The sequence below is a fragment of the Adiantum capillus-veneris genome, chromosome 16 (genome assembly GCF_014529385.1).
Source record: "Adiantum capillus-veneris isolate H3 chromosome 16, ASM1452938v2, whole genome shotgun sequence".
Taxonomy (NCBI): Eukaryota; Viridiplantae; Streptophyta; class Polypodiopsida; order Polypodiales; family Pteridaceae; genus Adiantum; species Adiantum capillus-veneris.
Genome location: NC_140946.1, coordinates 141,419,293 through 141,429,752, shown reverse-complemented (window position 1 = coordinate 141,429,752; position 10,460 = coordinate 141,419,293).

The following is a 10,460-nucleotide window of genomic DNA, read 5'->3' as shown; positions in this document are numbered from 1 at the left end:
GTTGGGGGCCCTGGGTCTATTTCTCTCGTTGGATTGCTTTTCAGCAGGAGGATTGGCAGCCTTAGGCGGTTGGGGGGGGGGGGGGGGGGTGGGGGGGGGGGGGGGGGGGGGTTTTCCTAGAAGGGCCTTCAATCTTCTGGACGTTGTTGACGGTTTCAACAGGGGTGGAAGGTTTCTACGTCGGTCTAGGGTTCTTGACAGGAAAATCACGGACGAAGTGCCCCTTTATGCCACAGTGGAAACATGCATTGGGCAGCTATTTGTATACTAGCGGCTGGACAAAGAACTCACCATCATCTAAGGCTATCACCATCTCTTGGAGGAGGTCCACTGAGTTGTCCATCTCCATGAGAGCCTGTGGGTGCCACGCAGGAATGTAATCTCCCCTAGGACGACCCCCTAGCACTTTCTCGAGTTGTGCCCCTATGACCCGAAGGTGGTTGTGGAAGTGTAAAGGGAGATTCGGGAACTCCACCCAAACAGAGAAGTTGGGGAGAGAATTCCTCTCTACGTTGTATTCCTGTGCCACTTGAATAGACATAGGGGAGATGTTCGGAGCAACCATTGGCCAGCGCTTAGCACCTTGAAGGCGATGTGAGAGTTTCGGAAAACAAATACGTACTGATTTCAAGGGAGAGCTTGGATGGTCTCCACCTCTGCTCCTATGGGACCCCAATGGTTCTTGATCCATCCTCTCAATACGTTTTTTGGAGGGCGGGAACCCGCTAAAAGACCTATTAGTGCTTTGTTTTCTAAATCAATCTCTCTCTCTCTCTCTCTCTCTCTCTCTCTCTCTCTCTCTCTCTCTCTCTCTCTCTCTCTCTCTCTCTCTCTCTCTCTCTTCGATGCGAGACAGGGCGTTCGGGCAATGGAGTAGTCATTCCCTTCGATGTGAGGCAAGACATTTGGGCAATGGAGAAGAGTAAAATCGACTTTGTACATTGTGCTCACTGCAAGTTTGAGTCTGAGTACCACACACTACTAGAGTGCTCAGCTTTTGGTCACATCCTAACTTGCTTCTCTCACATTTTCAGCCATGACTTATAAGACCTACACACTTTCCTCTCCCAGTTAGAGTGTGGTCTCTCCATTGCGATTCTCATCACCATAATTTTGAGTATCAAGAGTCACTCATCTGCCATACACATACTATATCACATGTAACTTTGGTCCCATAGGTCATATTTGAGCTATGAGGACAAATATAAAATCTATTTTTCTTATATCTATCTATCTATCTCTCTCTCACTAATGCCAGGAGGTTTCGACTTCAAATCCTTGGCGTTCGACTCTCAGAAGGATGACATGGAGGCCATGAGTTGGAGCACCATGTCCCAAGTGCTCTCAAGGCAACTGCCTTCAACTACTCCGATCTCATCCTATTCATCAATGTCATCTTTGATGTGGGTTCCAAGCATCCCATCAAAAAACTAGTCTCAGTTCACAAGGAGCTTTGGACCAACTACCATGTAGCAAAAAAATATAATATAGCTAGATGTTTGCTAGCTTAAACTAGCAAGAGTGCAAACTAGCAAGTGTGAGAATTTGCTAGATACTAAAGTAGCAAGTCTCTCACCATATAGTAAGTGACTTACCATATACCAAGTACACATTTCCTACATGGCAAGTATATGGTAAGTCAATGACCACAGACTGAGAAATTGCTAGTTAGATCTCAACTAGCAAATTCTCTCAATTGCTAGTTTGCACTCCTAGTTTAATCTAGCAACCATCTAGCTAATTGGACGTCTTATTTTCTACATAGCAATTGGACGTCTTATTTGCTACATAGCAAATAGTAAAAATGTACAATCTAGTAATAAATTTAAAAATATCAAGTTGATTTATCATGCTTAGAACTTATAATTAACTTGGAGAGAAAGAGAGAGAGTGTGTGCTCAAAATTAAGACTCTAGTTAAAAAAATAAACAAGCTCAATGAATCAAATTTATATTATCTCCAAAAAGTCCATGAATAGCCTTCTTAATCAAATCTAATGTTGACATCATTTAAAGATAGACACCCAATGTTATTGGCATTTATAGACACTATGCCTTGTTTAAATAACCAAGTGACCATATCACTACACATAATTGTAGTGTTAATTTCACTTGATTTTCTAAACAAAAAACCCGGCATCTTGCGCATGGTCATATAAGTGGTTTTCAAGAGACGATAAGTCTCTTCCACCGACTTTGCTCCCAACCACTTCATTATGATCGTCTCTTGGTCAATTTTAGACAATGATTGTGTCTGAAATAAAGTAAGGGATTAATTTAAAAAAACATAGGAAAATATTTTAACATGATTTGATAAATGTAAAACATGTTTATAAAGTACACATCACAAACCTGCTCTTTTGATGGAGAAGATAATTTGTTTGTATCAACAACACTCACATCCTAAATAAGAAGCCAAACTTTACTACATGAATAGAGCTCAAAATAAGAACTCATCAATGAAGGTAATAAAACAAAGAAGATCACCTTGGGCCTCTCTTATCTTCTAATAATTGCGATAATTTTGCGCTAGGCTATAAGCAAAAAAATAAACTCCTTAAATGAACTCATTATGATTTGGTTAAGATTATGTTTTTGAAAAGCATTTAAAATTCTCAAACTATAACCTTTCTCTTGCGTGCACTCTTCCTTTGATCCTCTTCTAATGGTAATGTGTGCATGCCCACCTCCTAAAAATAGCAAAGAAGTCCACACAAAAATTTAAAGGCCTTTAAAATGCAATAATTAAAGGAAAGCATATTTAGCATTTTATAAGAAATACCTCAATTTTCTGGATGGAATGGTCACTTGTAGAAATATTTGATGACTTTTCAAGTAGATGGTCATGAATAAAAGTTTCATACTCCTAATAGGAGTAACACAAGTGTAACACAATTGTTATATTCTATAAGCACAAGTATTAATCATAGTCCATACTTAAAACATAGATTACAAATACTATATACAAAAAACATGTCATAAATATCATGTTCTCCACTTACATTTTCCCAAGGTACGAATGTACACATTATTTTGATCCTACAAATGCATCAAAGTTAGCACAACATGCCATTTAAAAATTTCAAGTTATTATATGCTTTATGAACATATATGTTACGTGCAAAACTCTTGGTTGTTCATTTCCATCTCCTAAATTTTCCTCTTCCAAATCTCTCTCAAGCTTTAAATGTTTAAAATAAACAAAAGTTTTAGATTCAAACATATGTCATATAAATTAAAAAACATAGTCTTACTCACAAGCTTTGAAAGAGATCCACATCGATTGATTTCATCCAATTGTTCATGATTTTCAATTGTCTCAATCACCTTCATATCTTCATTTACAACCTAAAAGCATTGAGATATTAGCCTAGCATATTTGAGAGAATAAACATATACATTTTCAATGAAATTAGCTTACCGAAGTAGCAGTAGATGATGTCGATCCACTAGATTTTCTCTTCTTCCACTTTCGTTTTGCTGCAAGAGACTTGACACAATAGTTGTAGATATCTACCTTCTCCCAAATATAGGGCTCTTGTACAACTATTGGCTTGATGGTTCCTATGTTTTCCTTGATAATGTTCTCTATTCTTTTCTTCTCTGCTGCATTGTTTCGTAGATCCTTTGTAGGTTCTACATTCTCAAACCACTCCCCCACAAGGCTATGAGTTGCATTCCATACTCTCTCACTTGGTCATCACAATGTCTCCGTAAAAACTCTTTTCCATAAAGCTTACTTTTATCTCGATGAGCTAAAGGTGGAGCACGGAACAATTGAGCGTACATCATAGATTTACGCTCCTCAATGCTAAGCTCATGAGACACATTTCTCTAAGCCTCTGTTTTTGAGGCCCTCCACAAAGATTCTAATATCTTCAAAGCATCATCTCGAGGCTTTGAGAGCAAACTATCCAACAATGATTGTGGACAATCCATTATGTACCTGTCCATAAGAAGAAATAAGATGTACTTAAGTAAATAAATGATACTTACAAGATTTAATGTTATTAGTTTAAAATTTCACTTACAAATTTAAGCCTTCATATAGATTGCCACATGACAGGTATAAATTTCTGTGTTGTCCATGTTCATTGATCTTCTTTCGTTTCAAGACAAGCCAATGTTGAGCTAGATAAACACATTCATTCCAGCTTTGCCATGTGTTCCCTTCTACACGAACTATCCATATGTTTGAGCTTTGCATATCCGTATTCAAAAATGCAAACCTTGCTTCCTTTTTTGTAGTATCTACTTCTCGCACTACAGCATATTGTAAGGATTGCCTGTCTCCATCCTTCACGAGTACTTTCATTATGTCATGGAGTTCCAACCACAAAGGAGGATTTCCATAGGATCCCTCCTCAATAAGGTTTTCTCTTGGGTTTAAATCCTTTACCTCATAAGAAATCAACTTTTGACTTCTAGGTATTTGTAAAGGAACAAACTTGTGGAGTAAAGAGTGAATGGGTTTGATAGAATCCCAATTCGAAGCAAGAGGATTATTCTCAAGTACACTCATTGATGTAATCTTATCAATTAATAAAGTCTCTGATGTCTCATCACCAACAATGCATTGCTTATAATATTCTCCACCAAAAAACAACATGTGCTCATTTCTATGTTGCATTGAAAACATTGTAGTTATTCTTGCCTTCCAATGCCCTCTACAATTGCTAAGGTTTTCATCCTGGTCCACCTTCACAACCACATGGTCCCCAATACCATAGATCTCTCCTCTGAAAAGCACCTTCTTATACACTGTAACGTCATTTATACAAAACGACTAAGACTCAACATGCCAAAATGACCTAAGATATGTAGCTTCATGTATGCTTGGCTCCCTGAATGTACGTCTCTTCTTTGGTATTGCAATCCCTTTTGTTAAGAGATTATCAATACAAGGCCCATGATCTCCATACTTCAAGAATTTATCCCAGATGGATCTAGCCTTCCCACTTGAAGAAACAACTAGTAATCCATCTATGTGCCAAGGAAAACAACTGTTGCAATTAAGATCTTCATGGTTCACTTCACAAGATAGACGTAATGAGCCATGGAGTTCTTGAATGAAACGCTCATTGGGTAGTAGCCCATCCTTGTCTTCTTGGATCACTTGGAATGCTCTTGTAAAAACACTCCTCAAATAGAACTGCCCAAAAGTTGCCTCATTATTAAGGTTACTGGACTTGATGCCACTATAAATTTTGACCATTCGTTCAAATATGTAGCACCAAAAGCGATCATGTAGGCCATGCCGCAAGACATCATCTAACATCTCACCATTTACTGTAAGTAGGGAAAATTTCTCATAAGACATGAAAGAATATGAACATTAATTGGAAACATATGAATAGACCACACTAGCATATTGGGTCCATATACGCACCAAAAACATGCTCAAGTGGTGAGGAAGTTGCACCCGCCATGTCATCTTTTCATACTCGCCATGATTGTAAGAGCTTAATCACAACTTCAATACTATGAAGAGACCATCCATGATCTCTACTATAGTTGTAAAAGTAGTGTGCTATGTCTATTAACAAAACACCCAATATCTCCATGTCAGAAGGGATGTTTCTTGCGGTTCTGAGAACATAGGGCAAGCACCATTGTATGAACTTTTGATTTTCCTCTGCCTTGAAGCTATCATGATATATGCTAGGATAGTTTGGCCATCGACCGGATAGTTTGGCCAACGCACCTTATACGATGCTTTTTTTGCAACCATTGCCTAGCTACCACAAAACAAAAAGCATAAATTCAAAATACCCTTCTCTCTCTCTCTCTCTCTCTCTCTCTCTCTCTCTCTCCACGCACGCGCACACGCGTGTGTGTGTGTGTGTGTGTGTGTGTGTGTGTGTGTGTGTGTGTGTGTGTGTGTGTGTGTGTGTGTCTCCCCAAATAACTGCCATCTACTAAAGAAATTTTAGTGCCATTTATAATCAAATTGACACTCAAATAGGGATGGATGGATGGCTTCAATTAGGTCAGTGAGTCTCTCTCCCTCCCTTCTCTCCTCCTCCTCCTCCTCCTCCCCCCACCCCACAATTTTGCATAGCTTAGTCTTTTTAGTCATATATATTAAAACAACTTCAACAATGATCCAAATGAGTGGCGTAGTTTGGATGGATGACCCTAGTGTCAAAATACCCCTGTATGTGTGTGTGTGTGTGTGTGTCCCATAATTAAAACAATTTCAACAATTAGCCAAGTGAGTGGAAGAGTTTGGATGGATGGCTCCAAATGAGTGTATGTGTGTGTGCCCCCCCCCCCCCCCCCCCCCCCCCCCCTCCCCCCCCGAATACCCTTGTGTCTAGTTATGATGGATGGCTCCAAATGAGAGCAATCTATTAAAGAAATTTGAGTGCCATATATAATCAAATTGACACTACTACATAAACGACACACATTCAAGGAAACTTGTGTGACCTGCCTAGGGATAATTTATTGTCACGGCTAGGGACTTTCTACGCGCCGTGTGCGAGCCACAAAGGCTCCTAGCACACAGTCATACAACAGACAAGCTCACAAGGAAGAATGGTGTGTCACTCACCCTCCTGCGTAGTTGCGAATGAAGGATTCCCGTGCCGCGAAGAAGAGGGAGATGCCGCTACGCCGCGCTCAACCACCTCGCCGCCGTCGTGCCGCCGCAACGCTCGATCGCACACACACTCTCACTCTCTCTCTCTCTCTCTCTCTGTCTCTCTCTCTCTTTCTCTCTCATAGGCACACACACACACACACACAAGGAGATGGTGAAGGAGAAGGTGGAGATGGAGCAAGAGCAGCTTCTATTGCACAATGAGAGAATGAGTAAAAATTAGGTTTAGTGGCTTTTATATGAGCTCACCCCATTCACACTTGGGCGCCCATACTTAGCCAACTAACTCCTTGAATATTCCAGTTAGAGTGCGCCTGTCATCGGCGATCGCCCTTACCCTGTTCCTATTGGTCCGACAAGCCCGGTACCTGACTCTAAACAATACAACGTTTATAGATCATAGGGTGTCCGTGTGCCGTGAGGGTTAACATGACCCCCTTCCTGATGTAGATTCCGTCCTCAGAAGCTATCCAGTTGAAACTCGTTCGTCGAGATGGAAGAGCAGTCGACATGGATGTGCGTAGCTTTCTTCAATCACTGCAAAATCAAACAACATTGCCACAGTAATTGCATTCTCATATACAATTAAAAATCATATGCAATTTTAGACAGACAAATTGATTGGTAACAGAATTTTAGACAATTTGTCAGCAATAAACATTAAATTGCAATATAATCAAATGCATAAACAGATGTAAAGGTAAAATATTAAACATGTCCGGGGTCGCTAATTTAACGGTCAAAAGGCACTAGAGCTCGACTATTAATACCATGGGTAACTTCTCAATTTTTATTTTTTTTGGTCAATTAAGTTGTTTAATCGCGAGAGCCAAGTATTTGATGTTCGAGGGCTGACTAGAGGCTATACCTAGAAGACCTTGTAGTTAAGCTACGATAAAAGGAATTTCTCATGAAATCATTGCCTGACTAATTACCTTTTCTTTGACCCCCCAAAGTCTTTTCACATTGATTCAATTTTGATGTGTGTGCTTATTTTGTATGCCTTGGGTTTTTTGCTTTTCAAGGAAAAGTGCCCACAATGGGAACCTCTAGGGATCTAGTACCATAGGCGATACATGTGAGTGAAGTACCAATTTAAGCAGGGATTTCTCTTCCAGCTTAAAATTTTACATTATGGCACTTTGATTTTTTGTTTGTTCATTTTCAGCATTTTAATTTTGTAACTTTGGGGGGTCATATAACACTATTACCCTCCCCAGGCTCATCACATTAGTAAACTCCCTTTATAATACTTAAGCTAAAGGTCAATAGGGTTAAGCCCACTAGAAAGCCCTAGTACATTTCACACAATGCTGCCTAAATCGGATTAAGAACCTAAGTAACCATTGCGTATTAGAAAGGCATTCCCCATGGTATTAAGAGAAGATTTCTAATACCTAGCTTGGTCAAACCAGCTTAGTCGGACTACTTAATTTTTAAACCTAGACAAGTGATTATGACAAAACATTACATTGAATTAAATGTTTGATACTAAGCAAATGCGCTGAATATTATGCTACCAATCACAATCAAAGCAGACAAACATGGATGCAAAAAGATAAGGGCAATGCTAATGGACATAAAACACCTGTTTGTGTTGATGGTCACGCTTGATTTGAAGTGTGAACGAGAGAAAGGTTCCATGAAGGTCCAAATCCTATCAATAGCAACACGCGCCTGTACACACTAGGAAACAAAAGGAATACCTCCAGGAGGCACATTAGTGGAAAAAGGTACCAACACTTATTGAACACAACAAAAAACATAAGGAACCCTAACCTAATTATTTGCACTCCCCCTAAAGAGTCAAGGAAATAGGATATTGTAGAGGTTGGGGGGAAACCCTAAGGCTAAACCCCTATCCTCGTCGTCGAGATAAACAAAGTCATCATCCATGAGACCATATGTGCCATCCGTGTAGTCATGTAAATTTTCTTCTTCATCATAGGTGCCCATGTTTACTAAGAAGGTCACTAGACGCCTATAGTCATCTTGGTCAAAAGGGTAGGCTTGTGCAATGGGAGAAACGCTCTCTACTAAGTATGGATCAGACGTGGTCAAGAGACGTATCAGCCATTCTAACTCCTCAAAATTCCTCTCACATGCTAGCGTACCTATCAAATCCCATTCACATGCAAGCACTAGAAAGACTATGTGAAATATCTGTGAAAAGTAACGAGGGTACCTCTCACCCAAGGTAGGAGTGGATGACTCTAGCGTACTAGCCATATCTCTACATGCAAATAGATGATGGTTAGAGTGCAAATATTACAAGGGTCGTGTTCTTGTGCATAATTTGTTTTTATGATTTGTGTTATGACTCTTGCTCTTTTACTTTTTTATCTTGTTTTTGTGAGTATAAGGCTTTATATATACATTCCCTAAGATCGGAGATTAAGAGGTTAGGGAGAAAGGTTGAGAGGGAAGCAAGTGAATGATGGATGTCCACAAACACTCCCCCCTTCCTTGGGTAGATCATACCGTTTGAAATGAGCTTGTCACCCTTTGAAACCAATTGTTCTAGTTGGTAATAGGTAAGGATTTTTTCCAGTAGTTTTCTATTACCCTAGGTGCCTCGTCAAGTTGCAAGGGTGGTAAGGTACTCTCCCAGGATCGAACTTGAAGTGGTTCATCAGGTACTCCTTGAACACTGGGAGGTGTGGATTCTTTTGTAGCTTCATGGAGGTCCACTACTATAGATGGAGGCTGTGTAGAAGCTTTTACCTCTATGGATGTATTACATGAGGAGATAGAAGCTTCATGGAACTCCCCCCTTCCTGAGCTAGGTGGGATAAATTGGTTTTGCCTTGGAGCCCAAACTAGCTCTGGACTAGGTGTGTAGCATTCTGTGATCTTTCCCTTCCCACGGTCCGCCGTTGGCTTTAGCGTTACACTGTTTGACTCATATGGGTTATTTGTCGATAGGGAAGGACACATTTTACATTTAGGTACCCAGATTTGATCATTTCCTTTATAGTATCCTTGGGCTTTTAATAGTCGTTTAGGAATCCAACGCCACGTTTTCTTACATTTCTTGGAGTGAGTGGGACGTTTCTTACAAGGCTTCCGTTTTTTAGCATCAGCCATGGTTACTAAAGAAGCTTTAGGGACCCACTTGTATGCTTTCTTTGTTATATTAGGATGGTTCTTGTGTGTCTCAAGCTTTCTTTCAACTACATCAGTTGAAGATCTAGAGAGTTGGGCTATGGGGACGTATGGTTCAACCTCCTGGACATGCAATGTCTTGGGTTTTATTTCCTTAGGCAATATCTCAGGGACTATGGCTTGAGTGGTAGGGATAAGAGTTGGTTTTTGCGTTGTGACACCCCCAGTCCCCCAATCAATAGTGCATTTGGTGGCTATCATCCACATGCGTCCTAGGTTTATATTACCCTCCATAGTTCCAGTAGGCATGACCAAAAAGTCTTGAGCTACAATTCCATTGTCATAAATGACAGAAGTGTGCCAGATTCCAAAAATCGTAGTTTTTTTCTTGTTGACACCCTTGACTTGGATAATACTCTCAGATAGAGGTGGCTTCCCTAACTGACACCACACCCCATAGGACAGCAGATTATATTTAGCACCCGTGTCCAATAAGGCGTTATATAGCACTTTTCCATAGGCACTATTTAACTCAATAGGGTATCGTAGAGGTGTGTTAGAGTCCAACCAATCCTCTTCAATTTTCACGTGGAATGCATTTGTGACTCCAAGGTTAGCCTCTCATTTTTGTCTTATACGTTGTTGTCGCTCCTTAGCCTCAGCTTGAGCTTGTATCTTCTTTAACTCGGTTTGTGCTTTGGCGGCCTTCTTTTGATGAATGGCCCGTAGTTCTTCTTGGCTTAAAGGATCAT